A 24,437-nucleotide genomic window follows, 5' to 3' on the forward strand; every position below is an offset into this window, starting at 1 on the left:
CTGGAGTATGATATGTTATTTTAGTATAATCTCACTCATGTTTAATGCACTAATGTGGACAACATTTAAACATCATTTTCTATGTTGCATAAGTGATGCGTTGGAACTCGGGAGTTGAGCTTCTACTCGACCCCCGATTTTCGGGGCGTTACATTAACAATATGACTAATAATGACTTACTTTGTGAGGAATTTAAAATTGAATGTGCGATTATTTCTTTTTCTCTAAATATGCCATGCAAGGGTCATGAAATAAAGCCTACTAAACAAAGCTAAAAACCTGACCCATAAAGGTGTTTACAAGGTTTTTGACTTATTGGATGGTAAAGAAAAAACCAACTATATAGTGATGGAATGCTTGGGGATGGAGCCATTGAACCAAATTAGGTCCATCCAAGGGGGATCAAGATTCATAGTTTGATAAGCCTTGAGTGTCAAAGTAGAGGTATAGAAGCCCTTAGGGTGTAAGGTCTAAATTATTTCATCATCAATTAGAACAATATGACAAACCCTATTTTCTTCAAAGGCCCCACAATTTTGTGTATGAAAAATGCCACTTGGTATCTTAAATAAAAGCACCAATTTTGTGTATAAAAAATATGTAAGTTCTATAATGTATAAAGCAAACTCTTGCTTGTCAAATTTCAATGAGACAAAACAACTTATGGGAAAGTTCACTTTCAAGTGAATTAAGATGGAAAGTTCACCTTCAAGTATAAGTCATGAAGTTAGAAAGTGCAAGCTTAAGTACAAGTCATGAAGTTGGAAGGTTCTGAGTTCAAGTTCTACTACACTAATAGTAGAAGATCAAGCTCCACCTTCGACCACACTTCAAGTATAAGATCAACTATGCTTTATTGAAGATTTAAGAAAAAGATTCAAGATTTACACTTCAATGTCCACTCTTCTCAGGTATAATAGACCCTAAAAAGACCTTGGACTTAGGTGCTTTCAAAAGACAAACTTATATGGGTTTTTATACTTTGGTTAGGCTTAAGTTCGACTAGTCTAGACCTTGATTCGACTAGTCTAAGCTGTGTCTCGACCAGTCTAAGTTTGAAATGTAAAAAAATAGATATTTCTGGTAGTTTCTCGACCAGTCGAATAGGGACCTTCGACCAGTCGAGGGTTGCTCGACTCGAAGTCCAACAACTATATTTTGGCACCCTCGACTAGTCGAAGCCCATGCTCGACCAGTCGAGCAGGACCTTTGACCAGTCGAAGAACAGTTTTATCCGATCACGCCCAAATTTTGAAATTTTGTTAGATCTTAAATGCGTCGAAGCAACAACATTTCTAACTATAAATAGAGGCTTTCTCTCATTCCGAAATTACTTATCTAAACTAAGAAAAGCCTTCACCAAGAGAGAGAGAAGTCCCCACTATCTTCAAGCTATTGCATGGTATTTTGATATTTTGTTTATATAGCTTTTTGTTTTAATTCTTTGATATCTTTTCATGAATCTTATTTTTTAAAAGAAAGTAATCACTATTTTTTTGAGATTTGAAGAATTCAAACAAGTAGCTTTTGATTTGAATTAATTTAAAATCAATCTAGAACCTAAAACCCTTATTTGTGTTACTGGACATTAAACATTCTACTTCAAGCGAAGCTGTTCTACAGGTTACATCAAAAACGTCTTCAAAGAGAAGATAAGTACAATTCTATTTCTTTATATTTTGGTTTCTTTGAGATAACCAGAAAATCTCATGTGTTGGTTTTAACTGAGATAGCCAGAAAATCTCAGTGTGGGGTTTTTGTTCGTGATAGCCCTTCTAAAATCACAACTGTATAAGGTTTTAAGGTGAACCTTTGAAAACCTTATTTTTAGTGAACGCCAATATCATGTGGGTTGTGATTATTGGGAGTGGAGTAGATGTGGCTGCTTGAGAACAATTGGTGTACACACCGAACCACTATAACTCTTGGTATTGTAGTGAATGTTTAATTTTTGTATATGTGGTGAATGATTGTAACTTTGTTTCTGCACTAGTGAATGATTGTAATAGATAGATTTATTATCTCTTACTTGGTTTGAAGTCTTGATCCTTACAAACGTTCGTGAAATCAGGTTGTCCTACCTAAAACTTTGTTTTTGGTGTAAAGTTGTCCTATGAACTAAGTTTGAATCAATTTTTCAATAATAGTGCTATTGAGATTTGTGATTTATTCTGATTTATTTATTATTTAAGTTCGCCCTTTTAAAAAATGCCACTCAGTATCTTAAATAAAAGCATTAACAAAAATGTTAGGGACCATATTAAGATCTTAGATGGTTTGTACACCATAATAGGCCAAGAGATTGTTTTATCCCAATAAGGGGTAATTTCAAAAGTTATTAAGGTACTCATTGCCAATTAGGAATTTGATATGAATCTTGGCAATGTCGCAAATATTGAGGATGTTTTACTTGGCCCACAACACATTGGGAGAGATTTTGAGCTACTATATGGATTTTGATTTAGAGCAAACTCACGTTTCCCAAAATCTCTCCTTTTCTGTGAAGAAATTTTCAAAATTGTTTGAGAAAGCAAGCCTTGGTGAATGTTTCAAGAGAGATAATTCCAAACCCACATTTATTCTCAAGCATACAAAGTTGGCCCCAACCAATGGAATGATATCATGGTAAGTTTTAAGAAGCAACAACTCTACTTAAGTGATATGAAAAGGTATTTTAAATTAATTTACAAGTATTGTAGTTATTCCAAAATATACCTGTTAAACAACATGCGGTGAAGATTTCACTTACAAATATCACATTATGGTTTATATTTTCCAAGGAAAAAGATTAAAAAAAATAAAATAAAATTTGATGCATGCCATAAGCTTCTCTTTCACCAACAGAAAGTCACAAATGAGTGAAACTTTCATAAGATTCACCTCATCCATCAAATACTCTGCCTTGTTCTATTCATTGAACCCAAAAATCACAATTATCCAAAACTTAAGCCACACAATGGGAACTTGTTGGAAAGGAATGCCCATCACTTGTTTTGTGCATGGCCTAACATTGTGCTTATGTGCCATCCAATCCATTCATCTAGTGATGAAAGAACTACCCAAAAATAACAATATTCCAAAACTTAACGAGACATACTACTTAAATTTAAGGGGTCGTTTGCCACCATGGATTTGGGGGGATTTCAAATCCTCTGGTTATTTGATAGCAAAAAGTAACTGGGGGTTTCAAATCCAGGGGGTTTCAAATCACCTGGAAGAGGGGTTTCAAATCCACGGTGAGAGCTTGGATTACACCTAAAATCCTTTCAATGGTTACATGTGTAACATGTGTCACCGTTCTATTATTCTATTGGGCAATGGCCTACTAATGATATTAAAAAACAATTAAATTATCAATTGCATCACTATAATTACTTTAATATGATAATCAACACCGTCCAAACATTGTCTATACAAATCAATGGCTAAAAATCATTGGTTAGTCACTCGGACATGATCTTGTGCTTGTGGCCCATCCGAGACTTGAATTTCATCATTTTTCGGCAAAGCATATATTTTAGCAGGCTTATTACAACCATTGTGTCAAACATTATATACGTCACTAATTAGAGATATTAAAGTTGATTTAGTAATTAAATTCAAACCCCTGTAAATATACCGTGCAAATCTACGTTTGGATTAAAGTTGATTCCTAATCCAGGGTGCCAAACACTATAAGAGGATATCAAATCCACGGGGTTTCAAATCTATGGGGTTCCAAATCCAGGAGGTTCTAAATCCACGCTCCTAAACAGGCCCTAAAGATTTTGGGTATATATTTTGGGGGTTACCCACCTAAGAATTAATTTAGCCTGAAAATTTTCAAATCAAGGCCAAACTTAGGGGGTTTATCTTATGGGTGGAATAGACTTTATGCATGTTATGGGCAAAAAAAAGTATTAGCCACTAAGTAAAATATAGCTCAGATATATATATGTGCCATATGCGAAGACCTTGACCGATGACGACCGAGTCTGAGCTTGAAATAAGAACGGATTCGATCGTTCAAGAATAGTCCGAACTCGCTGGGTTGCCCAACAAGCTCAACCACCCACTAAAGGAACTAGGTTGGCATGATATCCCTAGGTCAGGTCGGCACAATGCTCCCAGGTCAGGTCAGCAAAATGCTCCCGGGTCGGGTCTGCCAAAATCACATCGGCCTCCTACTACACATCTCCGCTGATCCCGAATGATTAGACATTATCTAAAAGAGATCCTATTGAAATCTTCTCCAAAGATCTCGTAGGATACCCGCGATACGCTTGGGATCCCAAAACCCTCACCAAGGATCTCGAAAGATTTCCCCACGCGTTCGAGATCCGAATCCCTCTATGGTACACCCCTACTAAATAGGGAGATCTCTTCTATGCCACCACCTCTCTCAACTATAAATAGAAGCATCTCTAATGGTGAAAGGTACACACAATCTCTAGCCTAAAACTCCTTACTCGACTAGACCCAAATTTCCTACCTGACTTAGGCATCAGTGGGTCCCTGTACTAGCCAGGGTGTCACGCCCCATACTTGGAAACTGGGCTCACAAAGTTTTCGATCGCCGAATCCGGCGCTGACAGCCTCCGTAGTACCCCATTCTCAGTTCCTGGCACCCATATACCAGGTTCCGATCCTGAGATCCTACAAGGAGGATTTTCAACATAAATTTCTTTCATAAGAAGCATAACCATAAGTATAACCCACAAACAACAACCAACAACATCACTACATATCCACTATAATAAAAAAAACTTTGAGTACAATGCATAAAGGGAAATACAATATCGATATCAGAAACTCCAGAAGCTCAGTCGCACACTCCTGCCTCAGCTCGACTGCGTCTTAGCGTCACCTGCATGCATCTATTGTACATAAGCTTATAGAAATTTTAGAGGGTGGTGTAAGTGTGTGCGCAAGGTAAGTGGCAATTATGCAATATCAGAGTAATGCGGAAACATGCTGGTAAGTCTACGAATGTTATGCAGAAATGCTGGCAAGCCCATGAATGCTATCAGCCATACCAAGGCTATGCGATGTAAGGTCTACATGGCCAATGCTATATGCGAGATGCAACTCAAGCATGCCAGTCCTCATCTGAATCTACATAATAATACAACTCATCTTTGGAATACCACCGAGGTCTAGTATACTATACACCAAATCGCCGCCCCATCTGGACGCACAACCATGCAAGTGGAAGAGACCTCACTACCTACCTTGCCAGTAGTGGGCCAATATCTACTTGGCGCATCGGTAGATGACTCATTTACGAGCTAGTCAAACTCAATTTAGTATTGCCCCCTACCCTCGGGCGGATAAGGCCATAACCCCTTTCAACCGACCACGACACAGTAGGAGACGCGGCCTAATGGTATTCGGCACTCGTGCGCTCTTACATCCACTTGGTCTCGACGTTGGAGCATCCTCTTGGTACCATAAGGGTTTAGGGACTTTCACCCAGGGACATCTATGGCGCCCCAGTGTTGGAATTAAGAATTTTTGGTATCCAATCCTGCCATCCATGATGTGCCTATGGAGGCCACCGTCCTGATATCACTAGGGCATACAACAATCGAATCATACAATGCAAGGTGAATGAATCACCCTATCCAATTATACATCAATCCTTCATGTACCGAGCGCTCATGTGGGGCGACTTTGTCTATCAAGGAGTCTCATAAACAATCCGCCCAATGGTATATGCTATGATCAGTCACTCCTCATAACAAGCATACAAATGATGCGCATGAGCATGTAAGATGATGTTATGCTAGCCTATACTCAGTATGTCCTACTAACTCAAGCACACTAGCATGATTAACAGTTATAATATTAAGGTCAGTCCTCAACAGTGGATATACCAAATCTGATACCCCAGATTCTTCTATGTACGGTAACGATGTACTCTCCTCATGACAAGGATGGGCCTAGGAACAAGGAGTGAGCTTCCTCGCCCGTTCCGACACGTAGCAAACTGGGCTTCCCAATGGGCTCGATATGCACAAGGTGGGCTCTATGACCTTCGACAAATCTACAAGGCATGATAGAAACACCAACAATAATGGAGGCCCAACGGTTTGGGGTAATCCCAATGAGGTGGATCATGCTAATAACAATAGGGGCCCAATAGCTTGGGTTAGCCCACTAAGAGGAGATGAGAATGGGCCTAATCAACGGGCCCTAAGGAGGATTAAAATGTGGGCATTTAACCACCATTACTCTTACAATGTGGACATTTAACCATCATTGCTCCCAAGGCATGACCCATTTAGAACCTATCCTATAATGGAGACCCATAGTCCTTATTCTAGCCAAGAGATGGATGGGCATCATAAAAATTGTCATATACATCATGGTGGAATCACACATCACAATTGGGCTTCATCACATAGGCGTCATATGCACCACAATGGGCCTCACTCATGTACATCACAATGAGCCACATACAAGGGCCTCGTATATATCACATTGGGCCTCACGACATAGGCCTCATATTTATCACATTAGGCCTCACACAAGAGCCACATATACAACGCATTGGGCCCAATGAAACAACCCATGATCTAAGCACAATGGGAGGATAGTGGGTGTAACACATACATCACAGTGGGCCTTATGGGGCAGCCCATATGTTCTAGAAAATAAATGGACAACATGAATATAGAACATATACAACATGGTGGGCTTGCAGCACCGCACGGTGTGGATAAAATACATCATGATGGGCTTGCAAGATGGGCACCACCAAATGGACAATGTGTATGCAGCACACACATCACGGTGGGCCTGCTGGACGTCCAGCCCATGGATGGCCTGGTGGAAATACACATCATGGTGGGTCTGCTGGACATCCAGCACATGGACGGCCTGAATGAAACAGATACATTAGTGGGTCCCACGTCTGGCCCTTGGACGGCGTGGAATAAAACACATCCATCAAGGTGGTCCAACGTCCAGTTGGACTGGACAGCGTGGATATACAACACAAACATCATGGCTAGTCCCACCGTCTAGCAGGCTGGACGATGTGAATATAATACATAATTCATGGTGGGGTCTACGTCCCAGCTGGGCTGGACGGTGTGGATAACAGCCAAACATCAAGGTGGGGTCCACGTCCAGCTGGACTGGACAACTTGAATAAAACACATGCAACATGGTGCGTCTAACACCGTCCCACGTTGGACGGTGTGGACAGCACACACGTGCCACACCTGGCCCCATCGTCCCTGCCTTTAGACGGTGGAGATATAACAGATACATCAAGGTGGGTCTACGTGGTGGCCCACCATAGCTTTGGATTAGCTGATATTCGTGTTTTCCCTCCGTCAGGGCCTGTCCCAGACGGTCCAGGTAGCAGTAATGCTGCTAGACATCAGCAAGGTGGGCGCCACAAATGGGACAACGTGCTGTCCAGATTGCTGGACAACAAGGTTATAAAATACAAGCATCAAGGTAGGGCCCTCTTGGATGGGCCACACACATCAGACCAAGCCCTTCTTAATGTATTTCCTTGCATGTAGAACAGGACAACAAGGTTGGCCAACCTTCATCCAGATTTTTGGACAATAGGGTCGTCCCACCCTGCTGGACGGTCTGGATGTGCTGTGCACATCAGGTGGGCCACACATCATCATAAAAAAATAGAGAGAGAGAGAGAGAGATGTCTGATGGAGGGGCCCCGCCACTATGGGCCCCTCTAGGATCTACAACATACACCATACATTTATCAAGATGGGTCCCATGATTGGGTGGGCCCTCAAATCAGTAAATCAAGGTGGGGATGCCATCCCCACCACAAATCAAGGGTCTAGATGACCCATCAATAGCATGGATTCAAATAAAACATTATGATGGAGTCCATGGAGAACGACCCCATCATGGCTCATGCATGCAACAAGGGTGGGCTATTGGCCACACCCAAGGGGTCAAGTAGGATCTCCACCATTGATTTGTGGGTCCTACATGTCTCTATGTAAGAAAATCAAAATTCTAAAGAAGAAAATATAAGATCTATTCCTAAGAATGACACCCACCTCAAATCTCCTTCCTTTTCTTCCACCTCTAGGTTCTAGAGCTCCAAGGGAAAAGATTTAATGGTTGAGATGGGGTTTAGAGGGTTGGATTAGTGGAGAACTAGAGCTTGGAGTGGCTGAATTTTTTTCTCGAAGGTGGGAAGTTCATGGCTTCTCTCTTGCTAGGGAAGGAAATGAGAGAGAGAATGGGAAGGAAAGAGGGATGTAGAGATGTAATCATTGTTATGTAAGATAATCATCACACATGTAAGAGGCATGGCTAGCTAGCCATCATTACATGTAAGAAGCATGGGGTGGTGATGTCACCCTAGGCTAGCTAGGATGACATCATCATCATGATGGTTCTAGGGAACTTACTTAATTAGGTAACCTATGGTCCCATAACGTGCGGTCCATGGCCGGAGTAGAGCGCGGGCCACAACTCACAATCTAAGCGTCGCATTGGCGCACGAGACGTGACATTGGAACCGTGGCGATAACGTGGTCGCAATAGCATGAGTCTCGGGTTGAGTCGGCTCGAGTTCATAGGACGTAACTCAGGGTTGCTCGCAAATGCTATTTACAGGTCACGGGTCGCCAGAATTTGACGATGTGGATCGCGGAATCCTAAGGAACGGAATGTTACTAAGACACAGGCCTGACACAGGGTCTCTTTTATTTTTCTCTTATGCAGGCACACGAAGGTGCAGAAAAGGCTAACAAGATTTTTGCATCAACAATGCACGTTTATTCATTTACCTCTTATTAATGAAAAAAAACCCCGTACTGTACCAAGGCGAGGTACCTAGCGTTTTACAACTTGAGCCTCGTCTCTCTTCCTTTCTGTCGTCTCCATACACCCTATTCTTGTCTTAATAACGTATTACATTCGAGCAAATCTTGCAGCGGGTTATGTGAAAAACAAAGAGCTAAGCTAACACAAGGGTGTATAAGGAAGCAGAACCACACACCTTCGCACGAGCCAAATTGGAATACCTGCGTGAGCTTAAAAAATCTTTCCACAAAGTGAGTTCCCACGTGTAAATGCATATCAGGTCAGTCGCTCGTAAAATGGGCCATCCCTGTAAGAAATTCATGGACCGCTTATAAAACATATCAATGGCCGGCGTTCATTGGACCACTGATGAGTGGGATATCTTAGTCTATTTGCATGCTCACGACGAAAGTGCGCTATGCAAATACTCTGCACGCTTATGGAACTGCCATGTGCGATGCGTGTGGAGAAGGATGCCTGGGCGGCCGGAGGTACAGTACAAGAAGGAAAGTAGTAATTGCCTTTTAAGGAGGTTTGCACGTATGTATAATCCAAGCCCTCCATCAAGAGGGTCCACAGTTTAGACACCCTTGCCTAAGAATTAGGGGGAGGCTCATCGAATGGGGCCTCAACGTTATATGGTTTAGAGAAGTTTGTCTAAGTTTTTCAGCCATCCATTTACCATCCACATGCTACAACGCATGCCATGTAGCACGTGTACGAGATCCAAGCCGTCCATCAGGTCATCCCCACTGCTGATGCTCCCTGCCCTAGAATTAACCCGATTAACTCATCAGGTGGCCACATATGCATGTTGACTGTGGACCATTGGCCAATATTTTCAGTGCATGTGGTGGCTCGCCTAATGCTAATTGAAAGGCCAGATACTTAGTTCGTGGACATAGTCAAGGAAACCCACATGATGGATGGCTCAGATCTCGTGTGCATGTCCTCCCCACGTCAGCAACATTTTTTAGTTAAAATTGTAGTATGATTATCACGAGGAATGCGCACCAGTTCTCACGAGAAATCGTGAGAACTTTTTCAAAATTCATCACACGTGATGTGTGACTAAAATCTGAACCGTCCATGTTATGCAGCACCCCATAAAACTGCCAGAGGCCGACTTTCACTCTGATCCAAAACTGTGGTGGGCCATATAAAAAGGAAACAGTTTCCTCTCTTTTTCGTGGCCCATCAAATTTTTGTCTATGGGTAAAAGTTGGGCCCAGGCGGTTTCATGGGGTGCTGCATCACATGGAAGCTTCAGATTTTAGGCCCACATAACGTGTGATGAGTTGTGAAAAAGTCTCTTGAGAACTGGTGTGCAGGTGAGCATTCCTCTATCATCATATACAGCCAATTTACATGTGGCAATGGCATACATGTAACCCAAATTGATTACATGTTGTGGCCCACTGGTAATGGGCCATAACCCAAAATCACAGTAATTAAGGACCCATATAACAGACGTGTGAGTGACAACAGACGTTGATGCATCAGCAGTGGACACCTTTCCAGTAACCAGGGTTTACCAACGCCCTGATCCATTTCTCAAGTGGTAGATTGAGAGAAGATACCTCGTTTCAAGTTTCAACACTGAGGTCATGGTATCGATTAGGGTGGCTAATAGTGGAGGGTGTACTAACAAGCTAAGCCAAAAAAAAAAACAGGGCTTACCAAAAAATCGATAACCCTAAGCTGTGTGAGGCCAGCACGATGTCCTTGTGACATCTACTCTGTCCATCTGTTTCACCAGCTTATTTTAGGACACGACCTCAAAAAGGAGAAAGATCCAAAATTCAAGTGGGCCACACTGCAGGACGTGCTGATGTGACACACGTGTGCAGCATCCAAACCATCCATCGGATGGTCCGAGCCTACATGTCCTTGACAAAAATTGGGTCAGTACACTAGTCTGGCTAGCTACACTTTATATATGATATTAAGTGATGTACAAATAAACTAAGGCTAACAATGTGGCCCACTTGACGACCCACAGGCCTGGTGGGTCTGATTTTTAGGCCTGGGCATTTACACATCGGCATCCTTTTGATGGATGGCTTGGATCTTGTGCATGTGTGCCACAAACACCGGAATAAGCGATATTCATTGAGCCAAGAGCACCTCCTCAAGTAAAGGCTTCTACAGCTGGTTGACCAAAATGAGGATCCCAGATTGCATGGTGAATGTGGATGGGGAAGACATGGATGGCGTGAATTAACTAATATGAATTGATTCTCTAGTAAAGAATTGCTAATGGGAAAAAGCGCATGCTTAAGAAAAACAATTTCTCCATTAAAGGTTTTGAAGGTGAGAGTTGAATCCCCGTTGTTTCGTGTGACATGGCCCGCTGAAGTCTTGGATCTACCTCTACTTCTAGCTGCCCGCTCGCCCTACCAACTGAATTTGGCTCCTTGCATTCTGGAAGCGAGCAGCATCTCCATCCGAATCCCCACTTCGCTTCCCTACCTGCGCGATGAGCGATGCTCCATCGACCCTGGGAAATCAATAGTACAGTGATGCAGTAAAAAAGATCCCACTATTCGTGGATCGAGGGAGCGGCTCACCTGAGCTCTTGTTGTGATTGAAACTGTCAATACTTCATTTCTTCTAATCTCCCTGTCACGGATGGTGACAGCCTACACTTCCAACAGGGTTACAAGAAAGTCCAGTTCAATCAAGTCCACCACAGGGTTACAAGAAAGTCCAGTTTAATCAAGTCCAGTCCGCCCCACTTCCGATGCAGACATGAAATTTGCCAAGCCCACAAGGGCATGTGCAATAGAACTTATGTACACACCACAGCCACCATGGTATGTGGGTCCCAGATCCAATCCATCCATTAGAAAGGCACCAATATATGGATGCCCTAGCCGATGACTTAGGTTAGGCACTAGTCAAGTGGGCCACATTTTGCAAAACAAATGTGCAGCTCGCTCTCAAATACTTGGCAGAAGTTTTCTAACCCATCCAACTCTCTCTTTTTATTAATTTTTACACCGCACTCACAAGTACTTGATCCATGACCTCTGTTGAAACTCTTGTGAGTAGCTCGGAGACATGAGTAAGGACCCAATCTAACACATCCTACTGTTTCTGATATTGGGGCCTACATTCATAGTGGACCAAATTAATTTTTGGGAAAACATGGTTGGATCAACTGGTGGATGGCTTAAATCTTGGAACTAGATGTGTGGGAACTGCTCTACTACAGTGTTGGGGTACCTTTTTCAAAATGGTTTTCAATGACATACCCCATGAAATGCCCCATGAAACGAAGTTGGGTGATTTCTTAGGCATTGCCAGCATAGGGGCCTGCAGCTCGAGCGGGCTCCACCATGATGTTATGTGAAATCCACTCAGACCACCAGCTGCTTCTCCCCATGTTAGGCCCAGGGCTCAAATGTCAGCCCATCCATGATTCAGGTGGAACACACTATTCGAAGGCAGCACTCATCATCAAAACTGTTGCCCTTGGTGTAGCCCACCTGAACCACGAATATCCCTATTTTGTTTTTTTACCTCAGTCCAAAATTTTGGTGTAGCATCTAATGGTTAGTGGATTTCATATAATGGTGGGCCCTATAAAATACAAGGGTGGACCTCTCCCAATGATTTTCTTATGGCCCACCTAAATCACATGTCAGCCTGATTTTTTGGCCCACCTAAATTACATAACCATTGGAGTGGATTTCACATGCCCCCTAGTGTAAACGAGGGAATGGTGGGGAGAAGGATGCCACACTCAATTTTTTAGGGGGTCAACTGTCATGTGTAAGTGAAATCCTCTCCCATCATTAGATAGGCAATCTCACATTAGGCCCAGGGCCAAAAAATCAAGCTGATCTGTGATTCAAGTGGGCCACAACAAATGAAACAGTTGGGAGAGAGATATCCCTTTATTTATAAAATCCACTTCAACCATTAGATGCCACAACAAAATTCAAGCCTAGACAAAAAAATGAGGCCTAACTATGATTGGGGTGGGCAACACCACGGAAAACAGCTTGGAGGGTGAACACAGCCGTGTACACTGTTTCCAACAGTGTGGTCCGCCTGAATCATGAAAGAGGCTGATTTTTTGTCCTAATCTTAACATCAGGTGATGCACTTGGTGGACGGTGTGGATTTCACACAAACATCATAATAGGCCCATCCCTGTCACCAACCCCTGTGATTGCATGACCTCCCTGAACTTTTGTGTTAATAGAAGGCACCAGAATGATAATTTAATCAGGGAACCTAGTAAAAAAATAAAAATTGAAAAAAGGTTTCTGATTGTAAATCCTATATTAAGCAGGCAGTTTTTTTCTTAATTACAAAAAAAAAAAAAAGAAAAAAAAAAAAAGAAGCAGAAACAAGTGCAGGAAAAGAAGGCGAAAAAAAAAAACCTGAGTAATCATTCTTTTTAACACCTACCCACACACAACACAATGGGTACTCGAACAAAATGACCTTTGTGTTGAAACTCTTGTGACTCTACAATCAACTGGCCGACCATGCACACTTAACACTTAACCTAAAGATGATGTTCAGAATCAAAATCATAAGGCAAAAAAAAAAAAACACTTTTTTAGCAAAAGCCAAACAAGCCTTAAATACTGATGTTCAGAATCAAAATCATAAGAAAAAAAAACACTTTTTTAGCAAAAGCCAAACAAGCCTTAAATACATCACAAACATTTGAGTCCTTCTTCTTCTTCTTTTTTCTTTTTTTTTTTTTTTTTGGTCTTTCTTTCTTACACATGCACACTCATACCCACACACACCACATGAGTACTCAAACCCATGACCTCAGTATTGAAACTCACTGAGTCTAACACTGAGCCACGAGTAGAGACCCAATTTCCAAGTCATTCATTTATCCCCACTTGACATTGTCAGACATCATGCACCTGCGGAACATGTCCCTCATGGGCACCCCTCCTCAAGAAGTTCAAGTCCATCAGAATGGAACAGCCACAAGTGCAACCATGATATGTGTTTGTGAGATCGAGGTCACTCATCAGGTGGGCACCACCACGTATGTGCGGTGGCCCATTAACTGAGCCAGTTCAGTATATAGGATGGTCACATGTTAGGAAAGAAAAATGGACAAATTGAAACATATTGACCAACTGTCCACATCCATCATCTGCGTGGCTCACCCAATGTGCAGACTGGCCTAATTTTGTGCCATGGCACATACACGGTGGGCCCAACTGATGAACAGCTTGGATGTCATGAACATGTCACCTGTCCACATCTGGGGGGAGCCGAGATTGGAGGGGTAGCCATGGCCCCGCTACAGCCAATTCAAAGAACGCAAGAAATATTCTATTGTTCAAAACCTACGATCCTGTGAGCATGGTTTTAAGATTCAAACTGATCCCTGTGTGACTCATCCAAGTCAATTTGTACTCAGTCAGACCCAATCCGATCTGTTACTCTGAGTCACTCCCAACTCAAGACCAAACAAGCTGATCCAAATTGGGTGAGTAATTTGACCATGAATGCGAGCAATGTTTTAAATAGCGGTAGCGTGTTGCGTAGTGTTCAGCCCTCTATAGTGTGTAGCATAAATAGCATAGCGTGTAATGTAAATTACACAATACTTCTTTTTTTAAATTTAACTATAGGGAAAATATGATAAATAGTAAGATAAAAAGAAAACAAATATAAAAATGGCTAAAAGATGATTAGTTTTTTTTTATATTATAAGTATATTTAAATAAGTTATTAACTATCATTTATCAAAAGCCAATCTACATATAAAGTCATAAATCAAATCAAATAACTATCACATCAACAACTTTCTAAGCAAACCATTGTAATATATATTTTTTTTTGAATCAAACCACTTTAATTAAGAATGTATAATTGAAACCCAAGTCGCAACTCACAAGTATGAAAAGAAATAAAAATCCCATAAGTTAAGAGTATTAGGTAAAATACAGATGTCATCTATACAAAGAAGAGTTTTCAAAAACCCTCTTTCCAAACCCTTTTTCTTTAAGTTTACTTTTAAAGGTTTTTTAGCATGTGAATTTCACACCAACTTAAAAAGGATCACCGCCATTTTAAGTGAAAGTTAAAAAAGAAAAGAAAGGTTTAGTTTTAACTTTATTTTATATTATGAATTCTACACTATTATTAACAAACAAAAAATAAAAATAAAAATAAAAATAAATGTTCTTATCACTCTTCACTTTTTTTTTTTTTTTTTAAACAAAAAATACATTGTAGCGTAGGCTACAACTCCTATGGCGTACGCTATAGGGGATTTATGCTATTTAGCTACACTACGCGACACTATGCTACGAGTGCTATTTGAAATATTGAATGTGAGTTCTTGGGACTTTTTATTAGGACCATCAAACATTGCAATTTTTCCGGCCACGGTCTGCCCAACTAGTCCTGATTAGGTAACATGTATCACCACAAACTCACAGTGGTGATGGATCAACCGTACTTTTGTGCCATGGCCCACCCAAGTGGCACCACATCCTCGTGGCGGTGGACTGAAACACCAAACGAAATGGTGGGTCCTCTTAACATATGCAGCACTGGGCAAGCAAACTTACATTTTTCCAATTCAGCTAGAATTCCCCTGAGAGACTGCAAGGACCAAAATTCTATATTCTGGTTCACGCTCAGACACCAAACGAACAAACAAACTGAGAGGGCTTAAAAGGCGTGGAAGCAGAGGACACTGACATTCATTTTGGTTTACTTGGCTTGAGGGTGCGAAGCGATGAAGTCGACGGCAAGGTTGACAGAGTTGATCTTGTCTGCTTCGTTGTCAGGGATCTCGAAACCAAACTCTTCTTCAAGAGCCATGACAATCTCTACCGTGTCCAAACTGTCGAGACCAAGGTCATTCTGGAAATGGGCATTTGGTGTAACCTGCAGAATAAAACCAAAAGTCCTAAGACTAAGGCAGAGTCATTAGACAACATCAAGGTGACAAAAATCAAGTGCCAATCAAAGCTACAACGAATGGCTAGTGGGAAATGAGGTCCCCAATCTTCGAATCCCGCGGGACGCAAGATAATCATCTTCCAGAAGGCATCATTTCAAGCTCAGATGTCCATTTTGAGTATTATTTAGCTCATCTCAAAGGTCCGGTCACGAGATTAGTTGGTGGGCCTCAAAACATGGTCGAAAGATTTATGCTGAAAATTGTGATGAGTTTTGAGTATTCTTCTTTTTGGATTGTTTTAAATACTTAGTAATTAGGATTTAGTAGATTTGAGAGAATTAATGTCTGAAACTAGAATTCAAGATTAGCCTGCATTTTAGGGAACTTGGGACAACACCAATAGGTAATAAGATGAAGGAAAGTAAACTTAGATGGTCTGGGCATGTGCCATAGAGACCAATAACTACACTAGTTAGAAGGAAGTGGGTTCAAGTTCAAGTTGAAGGCTCTAAAAGGGAAACACGAAGGTCCAAAAGGACATGGGTTGAGGTAGTAAGAAAAGCCTTGAGCCCCTATGGTTATCCCAGGTTGTAGTCCTTAGTAGTGAAATGGCGGAAACAGGATTCATGTAGCCAACCCCATTAAGTTGGGATAAGCTTGTATGATAATGATGACGATTGCTCATAAATGTGGTATGGAGAAGATGACAACCAGCTTCATGGTTATATGAATGAATATATATTTTGAGTGATTGGAGGTTCTGTATCACGATGCTGGAGCTTTTGAGCTGCTCTAGCTGGAGGTTTTACCGCGGTTTCCCTTTTAAGAAACGTGGGCATCAACAACAATCGGTGTATTTATACGTTGTTTCATCAATTATTAATTTCATTGTGTGATCAGGAATTTTGTCCTATATTAAGTGGTAACAATGCAATTTTTTTTTTTATAAGTACATTAAAGCATGTTCTTTCCTTGAATTAGAGAGTGGGCTGAGAGGTGAAATTTTCCTGGATCGTATATCTTTGAGCGCTTTAACAAAGAGTTACAAAATACTTGGGCTTCAAGCATGAGTTTGTGGTCCTTTATTTTTCCCTAGAACAATTAAAAAAGGAAAAAAGAAAACGAAGAAAAAAGGATAACCATCCATCTGTGATGAGCTGAAGCAGTCAACAAATCACTTACAATTGTGATCAAGGTGTCCCGTATCGGTATCGGTTGGCGTAACGGTGCCCTCCGAAACCGATATGGATACGAGGGCGTAACGGCCCGTAACGGCGCAATTTTTTTTTTTTTTTTTGGCCAAAAAAATATGAAAAAAATATGGATTAAATCCGGAATATTCTAAGCATTCCAAATATGCATTCATTTACAAATTGGAACATGTTTATGGTGGTGTAACGGTCCACTCTTTGGTGAGAAGTTGTATCAGACTGTCTGATGAATTTATGAATCAGATAACCTGAATTTGACTACAAAATTCACATATTTAATTTTCTAAATATCTAATTCATATACTTAACAACTTGATATCATTTCTCCCAATAGTTTTTTTAAAAAATGAAATTAAATTCAGGTAGATGGCGTTGCGAATTTGAGGCTGACTTGGAGGACCAATCTATATACTAAATTAGCCTCAAATTCATGCAATTTATTGTCATTATCCCACTTATGAATTGGTGGACATTTATTGGATAGTGAATCATGAAAAAAAATCAAAAGGCCCTATTTTAAAAAATAAAAGTCCACAAATTAACAATTAAAACTATTTAAACAATTTGATTTTGGCATTATGAGTTAGCAATTGCAGTCCATAATTTAATTGCTAAATTTTAAGTTAATATATGTCACGTGTACAATTTTTTAAGGATCAAATTAGGCAGGATTCGGATTGTGAAGTGTAGCACGTGTCAAAATTTTTTGGGCCCCACCCGTGATGAATGTGTTATATCCACATCGTCCATTCATTTTGCCAAATAATTTTAGGGCATGAGCCCAGCACATCCAAAGCTCAGGTGGACAACACCATAAGAAACAACAATAATTAAACGTTCACCATTAAAAATTTATTGGGGGCGACAAAAGTTTTAGATCAAGCTGACATGTGTGTTTTCTCTTCATCCACGTCAGTGTGACCCAATTAATAGGTTAGATTGAAAATAAACATTACAATGGACCTTAAGAAATTTTTAATGGTGACCATTTTATAACCATTGTTTCCTATTTCCTATGGTGTGGTCCACCTGAGAATTGGATATTATTAATTTTTTAGATCCTGACTTAAAATGACGTGGCAAAATGGATGGACAACATGGATAAAATATATACATCATCGCCCACTCGGGTTTGATCAGATTAGATTGGATGGAAAATAAACGTTACCGTGGGCCCTACGAATTGTTTAACGGGGAAAATATTATCTCCGCTGCTATTTTTGGTGTGGTCTAGATGATCTTGGGATATAATTCATTCTTTGGATAGTGCTCTAAAATGATCTCTGAAAATAGATGAACGGTGTAGATGTAATAAATTCATTACTATGGAGCCCATATAACTTTGATCTCCTTTGAACTGTTCGTACAACTCGGAGCTCAAGGAGTGTCAGGGCTCGTCTTAGCGTGACACGTACCTACAGCCAGCGGCTAGCTGGTGCGTGGTACGCCTAGAAAAAAAAAAGAGAGAGAGAGAGAGGGGGAAACCGAAAAGAAAAAAGAGGGAAAGAAGAGAGAAAAAAAAAAAAGAGGGAAAGAGAGAGAGAGAGAGAGAGAGAGAGAGAGAGAGAGAGAGAGAGAGAAGAAGAAGAAGAAGAAGAAGAAGAAAAGGAGGAAGAAGGCCGCAGCCGCAGCCGCAGCTGCAGCTGCCTGAGAAGAAGAAGAAGAAGAAAGAGAAGAAGAAGAAGAAAAGAAAGGAAAAGAGGTACGTCTTTTTTTTTTTACGGGCCCGTATCGGCCGATACGGGCACAAAAACTGGGAATGGCCGATACAGCCCTGTATCGTGTAACGGGTACCACCGTTATTGATACGTATCGGCCGTTACAGCCGATACGTATCCAATTTGGTATACCTTGTTTGTGATAGATGAAGAAGTCTTTGATTAGTAGATGACAAATTGGAAAACACCAAATTTAAATTTGTATTAGCTCAAAGTCTCGAACGGTATGATGAAGAACACGCATGGACAGGCCTGAAGAAGGTGAAGGACGAACCTGCGGACCACTTCTTTCCAAACCAGGGAAGAATGGAGCAGATGAATTAATAGGCTTTCCAAACCAAGAATCCAAGGATTGACATGGGTGGATTGGGCAAGCCCAAGGTCAAACATCAACTACTAACCAAAGGCTGAAATAGAGGGAAAAGAGGTACTCAATCTTTGAATTCCACCAGGATCCAAAACAATCATCTTGCAGGTGCCTATGCAGCTATGCTACGATGCCAATGAAGGATGGTACCTGACAAAAGTGTGTGATAGCAATGCAGATGATGATAAAGATCCTACGGCCATTCATAGGCTTATTTATTTTGATGATATTTCTTATAATCTCATATACAGTTGTTCACCTGATGATCCTTTAATCGATCTACGACAATTGATGGGAGTTCACCATAAAGAGAAAATCTTCATGCACTTGAAGAAGTGTAACACAACGTAGTCTTCCCAGGATGCATTATGTCAACTGAACATGCCAAGGCTGATTCTGACAAGATAAAGGCTACCCTTGACCAGCTGGCTCCGGCAAGCATTCTCACGGTTCACAGTTCACATGCTAACAGTCTTGTATTGAACGTTTATTAGGAACTTCAGTTCCATCATGGCACCAATTACTGAGTGCACACAAGCAGGTTCCTTTGAATAGACTAAAGCAGCGATTGACGCTTTTGAAGAGTTTAAAAAGCTGCCAAGTCTTCAAAGCAGCATGTGATGCTGTCGGGTAGGTATGTGTGTTCTGATCCAGGAAACAGAGACACCATCTATTTCATCCAAAGTTAGTGCTCCATTCTGACCATGAGGCCTTGGGGTACCTAAACTCCAAAAGGAAATTGAGTGCCATGGCATTACCAAGTGGAGTGCATATATTCAGGAGTTCACCTTTAACCCCAAACAGAGAGCGGGCATAGAGAACAAATGTAGCAGATGCCCTCAGCAGAAAAATGCTCTCTTGACTATACTGTGCAGTTTCTGTAGAGGGATTGACGAGATCAAGATAGAATATGCAACTGTAAAGACTTTGGAAGACTTACTTTGCTTTGCCTACCTGATCAGATGATGAGTATCAGCGATTTTCCCCAGATAATTGGACATTTGTTCTACGTTATGAGTTTATGCATTCCAAAAGGCTTGTTGTGAGAGCTAGTTGTGTGCAAGTTGCACTCTGGTGGCCACTTCAGGATTAAGACAACAACCATGATTCTTGAAGACCATTTCTACAAGCTTGGCGTCAAGAGAGATGTTGAGACTGTTGGGCAACTATGTCGAGCATGCCAACTTGGTAAGGATGTACACAAACACTAGGCTGTACAATTCTGTTACCTGTACCAAGTGGACCATGGGAAGATCATAGATCTTGCCTTCGAGCTGCCAAAGATGCAACATGGTCATGACTCCTGCATTTTAGTTGATCACTTCTCCAAGATGGGGTGCATCATAGTGAGATGTGAAGTAAATGAGTTGCTTCTACACGACACCTAGGGTAAAGATAGGAACTAAAGTGAATTCCCAGGTGCATACCATCCATAAGCCGACAGCCAGACTGAAGTGGTCAACAGGAGATTACGAAATTTGTTGTGGTGACTCGTGGGTGATCTGCATAAGTAACTGCGATCCTTCCTATCTCAAGCAAAGTTTGTCCAAAACTTTTCCGTGAACCGTAAGATGGGATCATCATCACCTTTCAAAATTGTTGGTGGGATTGAGCCTCAACAACCTATCGATCTGGAACCATTGCCAATTACTACAAGCCCGAGCCAGCATCTGAGAATTTTCCGCAACATATAAAGTGATACACGTGATGTCAAGCATAAGATTGCAAAATGTAATGAAAACTATAAAAAAAAAAATTTTGCTTGAAACTAGGCAACAGTTAGCGCAATGTAAGGAAGGCGACCAAGAAATGGCGCATTTGAAGCTTAATCAATTCCCAACAGGATCATATGGCAAAATGCATTCAGGGAATATGGGTCATTACCACCAAAAAGTGGCTTGGAGAGCGTGTAACTTATCAAGCTTCCAAGTGAATTGAAGATCAGCCCTATCTTCAATTTTGAAGATTGAACCACATACTATGGACCCCATAAGGATGAGGAAGAACAAGCAATGCAGACACCTGGATTACCATGACAGTGCGATGAAATATTGAAAATGTGCTTGGCAATCAGATTGTATACACATGCCAAGGTGGGTACTAGAAACTTTTGGTGAAGTGGAAGGAAGGTCCGAGTGTATGTGGATTCGGACAGTGCATGTTGCTGTACATATGTGGATGACTCACAGTCATTTTGGAAATGGTGGCAATCTATCACGATAGTCTGCACTTAAATACAACCAGTATGGGCAGTGCTACATATCAATTTTTTGGCTAGACTATATGGACACAATTGCCACTACTTAAAACCCTGTTCACATTGTGTATTTACATTGAATTGATGAAATGATGTCAAGGTGTGTGTTTGCCACAACTCACTAAATTGCAGCATTCATCCATCATACACATGGAACACAGAATACATCCATCTAGAGTCAAGACCATCCAAATAATGTGCCCAATGGAGAATAGGGCGGGAAATGAATAAATAGCAGTGATTCAAACCATCAATGTGGTGGGCAACAAATAGACAGTTAAGAAGAAAACGTCGGCGGCCAAAGTTCTACGAATGAAACCAGATGGTTAAGATCGTCCGATCAGTGTGAATATCAGGCCATGCTCCATGCATAACAGCCCCATGATCAGTACGATTCGGCTTGAGTTGCCACAACATGTAAACTACTGCAAATGCGCACAATATATGGCGCATTTACAGATTGTTCAATGTCAGGAAGCGTAGTGACAGTTCTTGAATGAGAATTCCAAACTGTGTTTGTATGCCCGAGGGAACTGAATTACGAAATTACATTCTAATCAAATGCAAATATGTTCATTTCAAGTCCAACCTAACACAATGAAATTCCAATCACTGTTCGTCGATTCGAAGGTACTCCACTAATTAGTGTAATTCAAAATTGTTACTGCACCCTAATGTGCCATTAAAAAAATCATGAACACTGCTGAAAGTGTTAGGGGTCATTTCTAAGCATGGATTTAAAATCCTGTGGATTTTTCGAATCAGCTTTCAGGTGGGAAAACAAAAAGGGTGCTTTTGTGGGATTTTGGAGGAATCAAAAATCCAAATCCTTCAAAATCCTTTCTACCAAAAAGGACGCAGATTGCTTGTGGAAGCGTTTACAGGAAGCTAGGTGAGGCCCACCATGATGTTTGTAAGAAATCTACTTGTCCATCTATTTTGCTAGATCATGTTAGGACATGGGCCTAAAAATGAGGCAGATCCAAAACCTGAGTGGGCTGCACTACAGGAAAATGTAGGTAGGAAAATGCCTACTGTTGAACCTCTCTGGGATCCAGTGTGATGTTTATATGCCATCCATATTCCTACTTGGATGAATCGAAAACACAAAAAAATATTAGCCTGATACAAAATTTCTGTGGCCCCACGAATGTTTCAATGGTAGACGTTCAATCCTCAATGTTTCCTGTCGTGCAGCCCACTTGAGTTTTGGATCTACCACATTTTTGGGCTCATGTCATGATCTGAAAAACAACATGGATCTCTCAAAACATCACGATGAGCTCCACGAAGATTCTCGTCAGAGGAAGTGCTGTGTTTTTGTAATAAAAATAAATTTCAAAAATAAGAGTTATTTTTAGAAAGTAAATATATATATTATTATTTAAACTTTCAATAAATAGTGTGTATAGCCAGTTGGTAAGAGAGGGGGTTTTTGCTTCTGCAACCAGGGTTCAAATCTCCTCAAGGATAGTGCGTGTGCGGCTTGGGCCCTTTATTAGGCGCACTTAGCACTTCGCATGTGCGCATCGTCATATAGAGCCAAAAGAGCCTTATTCTTTTTGGCATGTGGTTCAAATTGTTTTGACCATGGTGCAACTTGACTACCCAGAAGTATTATTAACCTTAGTGTTGATTGAGAGTGACTGTGATATGGTTGTACATGTCTCAACAATTTTAAATTGTTGGATGACCATTTTTTGTCTAAAAAGGTACATAAATAACTGCCATAGGACAAAGGGTCATGTCCTTTCATGAAGGATGTTGTTTGCTATGAATGAGTGTGGATGTCTTAAAGAGGCTCTTTGGTATCTCTACATGAAGAACTCCATGACCATTCAATTACTATAAATCCTGGATATTATAATCTGGAAATGCATTCTTCTCTCTCTATTGTGCAGTACTCTCGAATTTGACCTCTTACTGTGTTTTTCCAATACATTAAGAAGGCATATCGGTGTTAAAACTAGAGATCTGTTCAACACTTAAATATGTAATTTTTTGTGTTGTAATTCGGATTGAGAATTCATTGCATCCTGAAGACAATTTGCAGATTTCCTTCGTTTGCACTTGCTGAAACTACCAGAAAAATGGCAGCAAATCTGTCTTGAGAAATTGACTATTCAAGTCGAGCCTTGAACCTGACAGATCTGATTGTCTCATTATATTTTTCGTCTATCATCTCTGTTCTAGATTGTTATTTTTTCCAACAGGAAGTTCCTGCAAAAGCCTTCGCAGGCAATCTGCTTCCCTACCAAAAGACCTAAACAAACTGAATTCCGCACCAAATCCTCAGAATCCACGCTGACAAACGGCTTATTTTAGTTTATTTTTTTTCTATTATGACGAAAAGAAAAGGAAAAGGAAAAGAAACCCTAGATAGACAAGGTTGGGGTTTTTTGGACCTTCGAGGGATCGACTTTGTGGAAGTCTTGACGACGGAGATTACGCGATCGGAGACCTCTGATTTGTCGAGGAATGAGCCTTTAACCTCGTCCGAGAAGCCTCGCCCGAGGACGAGGAGGAGATCCTTCAAGCAAGGAGGAGGAGGTCGTCCAAGGGCATGGACTTTCACTCTCACGTGCCTCAGGATGGCGTTTCTCGCAGCTGCTGCTGTTGCCGCCATTTTCACAGCTGCATACTGAAATTTTTCACAAAGGAGAGATGTTCTTGACACGAATTCCTCCGCAACCCAGGTCTGTGGGGCCCACCATGTTGTCTGTGTAAAATCCACTCCGTCTATCTAATTCTTTCCCCGATATTAACCCTAACCCTAAGACTAAAATCAGCTAGACCCATGGGACACACCACATGGAACAATGGGATAAGACGCGAACCACAGGTTTTTTTTTTTGGGCGGGGGGGACCCATGTTGTTATTTTTCATCAAAACCGTTAATCAGGTGTGATTCACCAGAATGAAGAGAATATTTAAAAATCAGCGTGGAACATAGCTCAGGGGCGCTTCACCACGTGAGTATGGCCCATGCGAGTTTTTAACTTGGCTTTTCATCTGTGTATTCGGTTCAAATAATGGTCCTCCGGTGGATGGAGTGTGTTTTTTTACAGAGAAAACATGGTGGACCACTGGAGCCTAACATTGGCGTTGTCGGCTATTGCTGCTCGAGATACTCGTCTTTACCGACGCGGTTTGATTTATGTGGTTTGTCCACGCCGTGAACTCAAAGTTAAAAGGA

The 24,437-nt window shown here is 41.1% G+C and overlaps 1 long non-coding RNA gene and 1 pseudogene across 1 annotated transcript; both read right to left on the reverse strand.

Annotated features, from left to right (window-relative positions):
• Positions 1-15,305: 15,305 nt before the first annotated feature.
• LOC131258402 (acyl carrier protein 2, mitochondrial-like) lies at positions 15,306-24,273 on the reverse strand (annotated as a pseudogene).
• Positions 18,763-20,405, reverse strand: LOC131258403 (uncharacterized). The gene is made up of 3 exons (XR_009178085.1): positions 19,939-20,405; positions 19,006-19,862; positions 18,763-18,901 (listed from the first exon to the last, which is right to left on the reverse strand). It is a non-coding gene; the product is annotated as an uncharacterized LOC131258403 (long non-coding RNA).
• Positions 24,274-24,437: the final 164 nt, after the last annotated feature.

Source organism: Magnolia sinica, chromosome 10 (assembly GCF_029962835.1).
Source record: "Magnolia sinica isolate HGM2019 chromosome 10, MsV1, whole genome shotgun sequence".
In the NCBI taxonomy this organism is placed as follows: domain Eukaryota; kingdom Viridiplantae; phylum Streptophyta; class Magnoliopsida; order Magnoliales; family Magnoliaceae; genus Magnolia; species Magnolia sinica.